Raw genomic sequence first — 10499 nt, forward strand, 5'->3', positions numbered from 1 at the left:
AAAAAATCCAAAAAAAAAAAAAAAAAAAAAAGTAGAAAGGAGCAGGATAAGGGAGAACAGCAGTTAGAAAGAAAAAAATCATGAAACTACAAAAAAATACAGAGACGCTTAAGGCAACATTCTGGAATTAACTGGGAAGTAGGTCCCATGGCCAGCTGTAGTAGATGAACTAACATACCTGAGGAAGGTAACAGGCCTTGAGTATCAATCTAAGAAGCTGAAATCTTATTTATTTTAGAAGGAAGTACAAATGTCCATGCACAAGAGCACAAGAATGATGGCAGAAAACAGCATCTTGTGCATTCCACTGTACAATGTAAAACTTACAAGGTAAATGAGCATCAGTGATATGCAACTAGAAATAATTTCCTTGGGGGAACTATAAAGTTTAAAAATATGATCTAACTTGGTGTTGGGGAAGTGGCTCCGTAGCAAAGCGATTGTCCTTCAAGCATGACACCCTGAGTTGGGAGTCTTCAGCACCTACATAAAAAAGCCCACCATGGTGGCATGCACCTTTAATCCCTGGAGTCTGAAGTGAATCTCTGCAGCTCACTAGGCAATGACCAGCCTGGACTAGCTGAATAGATGAGCTACAGAATCAGTGAGAGTGCCTATCACAGAAAATAAGGGCACGAACAAATGAGAACACCAACACTGACTTCACAAGTACACACACACACACTGTACACACCCTACATAGTATGTGTGTGCATGTGTGTGACTTTTCTATATGTTCCATTTTTTAAAGTCTCTTTTCTTACTAATCATTAAACTCAATGTAACTGCAAATGAACATAAAAAGAAGAAAAATTTAAGTTGCCAAAACTTCTGGATTCTTCCCTTGCCTTCATGCTGAGACTTCTCATATATAGAAAGAAAACTGCTGCCTTTAAAGATGAGATGCTACATTCCTCAAGATACTCAAAGGGTAATCCCATTTAATTTGAGCTCATTTAGTACACTATGCTTTGGTTGGCTGGAGCTTGTTCCATTTTAAGACTGACTCTGGCACAGCCAGGTCTGGCCTTAAATTCACTAGGTAGCTGAAGATGATGATCACGACCACGATTCTCCTGCCTCTACCTTCCAATTCCTGGACTACAGGTATCTACCATAATGGCTACTACTATACCTAACAGGTTCTGAGAAAGTTAATTTCAAGAGAGTTTAATATGATCTTTAAAAGACAATTAGAACATTTTCTATTGGTAGTAATGGACTTGCAGAAGAATGTTAGCCTCCACTATCACAAATCTGAACAGTGTCAGTACTGCCTCTTAAGCACTACAATTCCAAACAGCAATCTTTAGAACATTTTACAAGTCTAACAAATTCATTAGTAATACTTCCATCTCAACCACAAAAATCTCACTTTTTTCAGTAAATTATCTAGATCAAATAATTTGATTCAAAGAAATGACAAATACTAAAATTATCAGACAATTAAGTATTTTAAAAACAGAAAAGTGGGGCTGGAGAGATGACTCAGTGGTTAAAAGCACACTGACTGCTCTTCCAGAGACTCAGGTTCAATTACTAGCACCCACATGGCAGGTCACAACTGTCAGGAACTTCAAGATCTGATACCCATATACAGACATACAAGCAGGCAAAACACCAATGAAATAAAATAAAAAATAAAGGGAGGGAAAAAAAAAAAAAACAGAAAGTATCTATAAACCCAACTTACAACAGAAGCTACATAAAGAAAACATTTTGACTGAAACAAACATCAGCCTGGGTTTCAGATTCTATTGCATCAATAGAAACTTTACAATCCTCAACAGAAGCAATCCTTTCAGATTATATATGAGGCAGGAGACAGCTATTTCCTCTGAATTTCCTTTTGGAAAGGTCAGGAGGCCCTTGAAACTCAGGATTTACTTTACTTTACTTGGAAGTTTCATGGGGCCTTTCCCTAAGGTTGTACAAGCAGTTAACAATTTACTAGACAATAGCTTGGTGGAAGAGAAGTAGCCTATTAATATGCTTCCTAGATCAATGTCCAGTACAATGGAAAGGAGATCCTGCACTCAATGAACCTAAATCAAAATTTCAGCTACATAATTCGGTCTGTGTCTAAAAGGTGAAAATGGTACAGTCTTAGTAATCTATGATGTAAGAATGAGAGTTTAGATATTATATAACCATTGTTGTATGACTAAATCTTCAAGAAGTTCCTCTTAAACTTTCAGTGGGATCAAGAAAGACTAAGCCAGAGAGCAAAATCCTGGTTCATATTCATGCTAGACTCAAGTACAACCATACATAATACTAATATCAATCAGACATTTTTTTTTGTCCACCCCTACTCACATGGAAAACCATGGAGACAAATACACAGATGGTAAACTTCAATCCAAATACTAGAACCTAAGTAAAACAGCAGCAGCAAAACCTGGTTTGGTGGTACACAGTTGTACTGGTGAAACGGAGACTTAATGTTCTCCCTAGCCAGCCAGCCTAGCCTATCTGTCCAAATTCCAAGCCAGTGAAAAACCCTGTATGTATGTATGTATGTATGTATGTATGTATGTATGTATGTGTGTGTATGTATGTGTGTGTGTATATCTCCCACAGTGGATGGCACCTGAACCCCAACACCCTCTGGCCTGCACACATGCAAGCTCACATACACAAAGACACAGGACCAAACCAGCCTATAAAAGGTTTTTCATGAGCCAGTAAGATAGCTTAGTGGGCAAAGGTTCTTAAAGTCAAGCCTGATGCAATGAGTTCAATAACTGGGATCTAAACAGTAGAAAGAAAAACCTGACTCCTACCAGATGTCCTCTGACCTTCACACATACACAAATAAATAAATGTAAATTTTAAAAGGGGGTTGACTCATTTATCATCAAGCATGAGGATCCAAGTTTGATCACCACTACCTATGTGGTAGGAGGATCATCTTCACACAAATTGTCCTCTGGCTTCTATATATACACACTGACGCATATAGCCATATGCAAACAAAATAAATGAATGTAATTAAAAATACATAGGTTTTTCAAATCATCTCTTCTTGACCAAGTAGGAAAGCATACAATGTAGCTGTATTATGACAAAATCTAACTCCTTCCTGGTGTCAATTTTCTAAGGATACATTCCTCAGAACAATGTAACTTTAAAAGTCACAAAATCATCCATACAACTGTTAAGACACTTAAATGTTGATGGTCTCTTTTGAGAAGTCCAGACTTCCTTCTGTCTTAGGTTTACAAAGCTCACTTACACACCGCTAACTCTCCTCTCTCACACCTTGTGTTTCCTCTCCCTCAATGTCCATGTTTAAATGGGTATTAAGTTCTTCATAAACTACAATTCTGGGACTGGAGAGATGGCTCCATGGTTAAAAGAACTTGCTGTGCAATCGTGAGGCCCAGAGTCCAAATCTCAGATCCTGCAAGCACCTCTAACTACAACTTCCAGGGATCAGGCACCCTAATTGTAAGGAACATACACTTGCAAACATATGACAACAATGAAAAACTTGCAAGGGCATTAGGACCCTTGGTCATCAATCAGGGAGAAATGAAACTCCCCGTTCCTTTTGTACCATGTGACCCAACCAAGTACTATCATCTCTACAAACCTGTTTCTTCCTAAGTGTGCCAATTTTATACACACAGTGCTTCTGATATTAAATGAGAAGCCACTTAGCAAAGAGCCCTGGAAAATAGTCCATACATAGTAACTTACCAATTATTACTACATTTTGGAACAAATGTTAAAAAGACAAGCAATATTTCTAAGTTTCGGGCACAAGGCTTAGAATCCTATGACTTAAAGTTGAGACTGAGACATAAAAGAAATTACAAAAATCCATTTTGCCAAGGACATATGCTAAGTAAAATATCCAGTGTTAAGCAAATATAATTGCCATGTGCAGAATCTTAAGTTTGTAAGAATAACTCAGGATGCGTTAACTCTAGTATTACAAAGTCATGGTCTCGTTTTCATAAACTCTAAAGGAAAAAAAAAAATAACGCATTAAAAAAGAGACCAAAAGGTAGGGATGTAGAATATCACTAGGTTGCTTTAAGTGCCAAATTGAGAAACAAAAAATAGCATGTAAGGAAAATTCCTTGTACAAGATGGCAGAAAATATCCCACCAGAGATGATCAAACACCTCTTCTTCCTAAACACTACAAAAAACAGACTTCCAACGATTTTCCTGTCTGAAAACAAGAAGCCCCAGCAAGTTCTCTCACCACAACCATATTTCCAGCACAATCTCAAAGCAAAACATAGGAAAGTCACTCGGGTGGGTGGCTGTAGGGAAAATTACTTAGCATCTTCTTTAGGTTGAAAGATATATCTTATATACACAATAAAACTAAAGTGAGGCTATTCTCAGCAGTTTATTTTTTATTTTATTCTGGATGGAGAAAGTATTTAAAAAGTCAAGTTTTGGGAAGCAACAAAATTTCATTCAAAAAAAAATCAAATATAAAAATGAATTCAATTTTATCTCACATCAACAGTAAAAAATGTCAGAAGCCGGGCAATAGTGACACACAACTTTAATCCCAAAACTCTGGAGACAGAAGCCAGTGGATCTCTTAAGTTTGAGGCCAGCTATGATCTACAGGCTGGTCTAGGACAGCCAAGGACTACAAAGAGAAACCCTGTCTCTAAAAAAACAAAACAAAAATGATGTTGGTACATGAAACAATTATGTTTAATGTTTTTTGTTATTTTTGTTTTGTTTTATTTATTCAGAATTGAGAAGACTCAGTAAGTACCTGCTCTGCAAACATGAGGACCTAAAAAATCTGGTGCATTGCTGTACATTTCTAACTCCAGCAGATACAGATCCTAGGGTCAGCCAGTCCAGCCCAAATGGCAAGCTCCAGCTTCAGTGACAGATGGTGACTCAAAAGCTAAGGTAGCAAGCAACTGGAAGACATCAGACATAGACCTCTGGCCTCTACACATAGCATAGGAAACTCAGACCTGTGTTCTTTAACATGTATTACTCACTGTAATGCTATGAAGTAGGTAATACTCTAGTCGTCATATAGAGCTGAATAACATAGCATGAAGTCATTAACTGGTCCAGGGTCATGCAATCAGTAAATGGGAGCAGGCAGGATATGGACTGAAGATGTCAAATGTTCAAATTAACTACAGCAATTATTGTTAACAATTTTTACAAAGAGTCTATTAGGTGCCAGGCACAGTTCTAAGTACTAGGGATAAAATTACGAGTAAATCTAATAAGATCTCCACCTGTAGTTAGGAAGAGAGAGCCAACAAATCTAAAGGGAATAATTAGCAAGTGAAAAGTATATCTGATTATAAATACAAAGGAGAAAAATTATTTAATTTAATGTAAAAGCAAACAAAAGAGTCAAATGAAAAAAAAGGGGGGGGGGCTTGCTTCTATTTTAGAAACTAGGAAAAGTTCCCTCAAGTAATAGAACAACCAGAAGACAAGAACAACTACCACCAGCCACAAGAGGTGTCCTGTGTCTGCCTGGATCCTGAAATCCTAGTGAGAGTCATGGGGTAAGGCTAAGGTTAAGTTGACAGCTGCCCTGATGGCAGGGAGGAGCTTAGATTCAAACTCCCTATGTAACCAAGAACTTTTGGAAGATTTTAACTACAAAAAGTTCAACCTAAGTTCTTTTTCAAAAGATCACACTGATTGCTATGTGAGGAACAGTAAACAAAATAAGGACATCAGTGAGGATACTAGTCCAACAATCTAAGGAAGATAACAGTAGAACTTAAGACTTGCATCTATGCATGGTTTGCAAGGAGATGAGATACTAAAAGAACCTGCAACTTGTCTCTGGATTATCACACTTCTTATACTCTCAGGTTCTGTTCAAAGAAAATTAGAATTTTTAAATGTCTATTAATACACAACATTAATGTTTCAGTTGGCACTGTTGTTACAAGAAATAAAAATTATTTTTTGGTTGGTTGTTTTTCAACATTCTGTTTAACTTGCCCTATGATTTACTTTGGTTTTTATTTCTGATGGAGTCTAACTATGCAGGCCCTAACTGGTCTGCATCTCACTATGTACATCAGGTTGGCTTCAAACTGCCAGAGATATCCCTTACCCCTGCCTCCGCCTACCTACTTCTGAGATGAACCGAGCCTGGTTCATACTATGATTTACAATCCCTTACATTCTAATAAAACACAAAGAACCATACCAGCCTTTGGTATCTGTTCACTGTAGACAGCAGGTACCTAAGGGTTCCTGTGATTAGTTTTCTTCTCACGGTCTTCTCTCCAGCATACCAGGCCGTTTAGTACACAGCTATGAGAGTATGCCACAGAAAACACCTAGTACCTGTAGTTTCATAGTCTTATTAAATGCCTTTCATTTAAGAACTAATTTATTAGCTGGCTGCCCAAACTGGAAAATGAAGTCTTCCAACTACGAATTGAAAAGCCTGTCCAACTAGCAGAGACAAAACCCAAGCCCATATGTAAATGCTTTGATCTTTCCACTTCAAAAGCCATTAGATACTGTATGTTTGTTAAATATAGGTATATGTAGTCACTGGAATGTATTTACAGGGACTGGTTGTTGAGAACAGGTTTTCTTTCCTTCCTATTTAGAATCTTAGTTTTCAGTGTTAAAGAAGGAGTTACATATTTAAGCACATTAATTTTGAAAATTTGTATTTTTCTACCTGTGATGACATAGAGATTTAATGTTAAAAGTGATTCCCACCCTTAAAAAAAAATGAACAAATATGCATTATTTACCATAAAAAGGAGTAAAGTTTCATGACAAGATACACGATTTGGTACACACTGACCTCAAAGGACCTACAAGACATAAACAAGAAAACAGAAATTCAAGAAAAATGGCAAGTAACTAGGCTAAGCAATGAAGGAGTGCACTCTGAAGACTGAATTCCTGGATGGAGAGCTCCAGGTAAAGCTTCCAAGTGTCCAGCTCAGGCAGCACTGGAAGGGCGGGAAGGGTGTTCTAGCAGCATTTGCCTGGGCAAAGCCCGGTCGATGTGGGAAAACAGACTTATGGAGGTAACGCTAAGCTGAGCTAATGTGCACTCCATAGGAAGATTGTGGTATTATTATTCTACCTAAAGAAAGAACAGGGACTAGAGAAGCCAGAGACCAGAGACCAAGCAGATCATTTAAGAGCTGTTACATAGCCCTTAATAGTTACAAATCCTTTTTATGAGGTCTCCTGTTTTTAATCTACATACCATTTCTACTTTATGCCCAAGAAACACCAAGAAACACACGATGAAATCCTAGGCATGTATCACCTGTAGTGTTGTTTTAAACAATTAAGGAACAATACTACAGGAAGGTCCGGGCTTTGCAAACCCGGGACAGGAAGAGTCTCCAGAAGGACAAGTGCCCCCTCGGTCCACCCCGACTGTTATTTTAACAGCACACCCAAGTGTGAACTGAGCACCTGTACAAACACTTGGGGACAGGTGTCCTGCACAGGAAGGGGACAGTAAGTGACTGGGGAAAAGGAGGAAAAACACTGACTCCGGGATGCCTGAGAGCAAGGCAGAGGGGAGAAGCCGGTGCACCGGGGACGAGCGAAGACCCGCAGCGCGGGCCCCGGGTGCCCCCTCACACGTTCTGCAAACGCTGGCGGAGCGGACACTCGAACGCGCGAGGGAATGAATGGCCGGCCAGGCGCCGGCGCAGGAGGAACCGGTGACTTGCGACGCCGGCGGCGGGACTCGGGAGGCTGGGCCGCGGGCGCCCCGGTCGGCGCGCGACGGAGCGCGGGGTGTGGAGGGGGAACCGGGAGGTCACGCGTTACATAACCGGGCGGTCGGAGGCGCAGGGGCGGCGCGGCGCGGCGCGGCAGGCAGGAGGCCTCGCGGCAGCACCGCGGGCTCCCGGCCTCGGCCCCGGCGCCTCGGGCCGCGCGTGCGGCAGCGGCGGCGACGGCGGAGGCTCGGCGCCCCTCCCCCACCCGCCGGCCCGGGGGTCGCTCACCTTCCACGCCGCCCCAGGCCACCATGCCCGGGCCCAGCCGCTTCCTGGGGCCTCGCGGGCGCCGCCGTCGTTCAGCGTCCTCCCCGCGGCTGAGGGGAACGCCGGGGAAGGCAACCGGTCAGGCGGCCTCCCAGCCGCGCCGCGCCGCGCCGCACCGCACCGCACCGCGGCCCACGCTCCCTCAGTCGCGGCGCCCGCCTCGCGCCTCCGCGCCAGCTCCGCCCCTCCCCCGCCGCTCCTCCGGCGCGCGCCCGGCTCCCCCTCCCGGCCCCGCCGCGGCCCGCTGGCCCGGCCCCGCTCGCACTCACCGGGCGCGGCGCACGCGCGCTGCTCGCGCCCGGCCCGAGGCGACCCCGGCCCCGCCCTCCTCTCGCGCCGGCGCCCGCGGGGAGGGGGGCGGGGGGCGAGCAGCGCCTCGGCGGCACGTGACCGTGCGGCTGGCTGGGCGGAGGCGGCGCGGGAGCCGCCGCATCACCACGCTGCCTCCCGCCGGGGCCGGCTGGCTAATGGTGCTGCAGCATCGCGCAGCCGCGCCCCGCCACGCCACGCCCCCCACGCCACGCCCGGGCTCCCCAGCTTCCGCGGAGGGCGCGGGTGCCGGGACTAACCGGGTGGACGACCGCGCAGGGTCGGCCGAGGCGCGAAACGCGTCGCCGCACCGCGCTGCGACTGATGTGCGGCGCCACCTAACGGCGGCCAGGACGCTCACAGGATGCTCCGTCGGCGAACGGAGAACCGCGGCCCACACGGCTCTGCGGGAATGCCCGGTCACTTGCTGGCAGCCAGCTCGGCTGTGCCCAGACACGACATCCCACACAATCTTGCCACTGCCCGTCCTGTGCTCTGCCTGCGGCTGCTGCCTTTCCCACAAGAAAATTGCTTTCCCTTGTGATGGTTTAAAAAACAAAACAAAACAAAACAGCAGCTACACACATTTATTCGTGAATGCTAAATACACCTAGCCAAAATCAGTCGTCTCATAAGGCCCATTTTCCCCGCCTCTGTGGTGTCTGTTCAATGGGAGACCGCATGGTTATTGTGGCAGTCTTTATTGTTGGAATACACAAACATTAAGCCAACCAACTCCTCGCCCTAGACTCAACACTTCAGTTCCTTCCTCAGCTTAAGACATTTGAAAGGAGTTTGCAGGCACTTAGAAAACAGTAGTACCCTTTTTTAAACTGATTTTGCAAACCTGAGGTTCCTTTCCCAGAAAGACAGGAGATAATCAAAATATCTCTCTGTGTATATACATATATACATTTGTATGTATATATTCATGTGAAATATTTATGTCTGTCTCAATTTTAACCTCTCCCCCTCTGCTCCACTTGCTAGCTCTCCTTTATGAATTCAACTTCAGCATTCCCTCCCCACCCCTAGAAAGTTTCATGTTTCTCTGGACCCACAATTGAAGAGATAGATACAGTATATTTTCAGGAGTTTCAGAACGAGCTGCAACACCACCAGCTTGTGTTCGGAAATACCACAGGGGAGAATAAATGAGGCTTGTGAGGAGTTTTTAAAAACTGTCTCTACACAGCAGTTATTTCCAATAAGAAAAACACCAAAACTTTATTTTTGAGACTGAAAAATAACTTGTGAACTCTTCCTCTTCTTTCATAATCAAAGATTACTTTTTCTGTATTTTTCTCAAACAAACAAATTATCCCGTCCCAGTTTGCTTTCTTTTGCTGCGATAAACATTATTACCAAAAACAACTTAAGGAGGAAAGGGCCTGTTTCACCTTATAGTTTACAACCCACCCGGAAGGGAAGTCAGGACGGAAGCTGGATGCAGGAACCGAAGCAGAGACCACTCAGGTACCCTGCTCACTTCACTGGCTTGCCTCTTATGGCTTGCTCCTTTATTCCTGATACAAGGAAGGCCACCTGCCCAGGGTTGGCACCGCCCACAGTGGGCTGGACCATCCCACATCAATCATCCATCAAGACACTGTCCCACAGACTTGTCCACAGGCCGATCTGATAGAGGCGGTTTTTCTCAGTTGATGTTCCCTCTTCCCAGATGACCCTAGCTTGTGTCAAGTTGAAAGAAAGTGGAAAGAAGAGGTCTTTCTCTGTAAAAGAAACAGAGCCGAGAGGCGAGCAGAAATAAGCTTCATTAAAATTGTTTGTTTTTTTTTTTTAATTTAATCATTTCTAACACCTTAAGAGGCCCATAAGAATGCAGGTCAATGACCCTTTTAGGGTTATGGATAAAAGGACATGACTTCTGCTACACATTCACTTGGCCTCTGGCAGTAAATTCCATATATATATATATATATATATATATATATATATATATATATATGCATGAAGCTTTTTTTTTTTTTTGGTTTTTCAAGACAGGGTTTCTCTGTATAGCTCTGGCTGTCCTGGTACTCACTTGGTAGACCAGGCTGGCCTCGAACTCAGAAATCCGCCTGCCTCTGCCTCCCGAGTGCTGGGATTAAAGGCCTGCGCCACCAGGCCCGGCTTGCATGAAGCTTTTTAAGTTTGTTCTGGAACCCCTGACAGTGGTCTGCTCACA

At 43.7% G+C, this 10499-nt stretch overlaps 1 protein-coding gene across 3 annotated transcripts in view; it reads right to left on the bottom strand.

Moving 5' to 3' along the window:
• The window catches only part of Rev1 (REV1 DNA directed polymerase), a 75171-nt gene extending 66988 nt beyond the window's left edge, over window positions 1-8183 (bottom strand). The window contains exons 1-2 of one of the 3 annotated variants that reach the window (XM_029539221.1): window positions 7964-8183; window positions 6740-6802 (exon numbers count right to left, since the gene is read on the bottom strand). The gene's annotated coding sequence lies outside the window, so the exon portion shown is untranslated. The remainder of the gene's footprint in view (window positions 1-6739; window positions 6803-7963) is intronic. The other 2 variants (XM_021199202.1, XM_021199203.2) reach the window with 2 other exon arrangements.
• Between the last annotated feature and the right edge of the window lie 2316 nt (window positions 8184-10499).

Source organism: Mus pahari, chromosome 5 (genome assembly GCF_900095145.1).
Source record: "Mus pahari chromosome 5, PAHARI_EIJ_v1.1, whole genome shotgun sequence".
Taxonomy (NCBI): domain Eukaryota; kingdom Metazoa; phylum Chordata; class Mammalia; order Rodentia; family Muridae; genus Mus; species Mus pahari.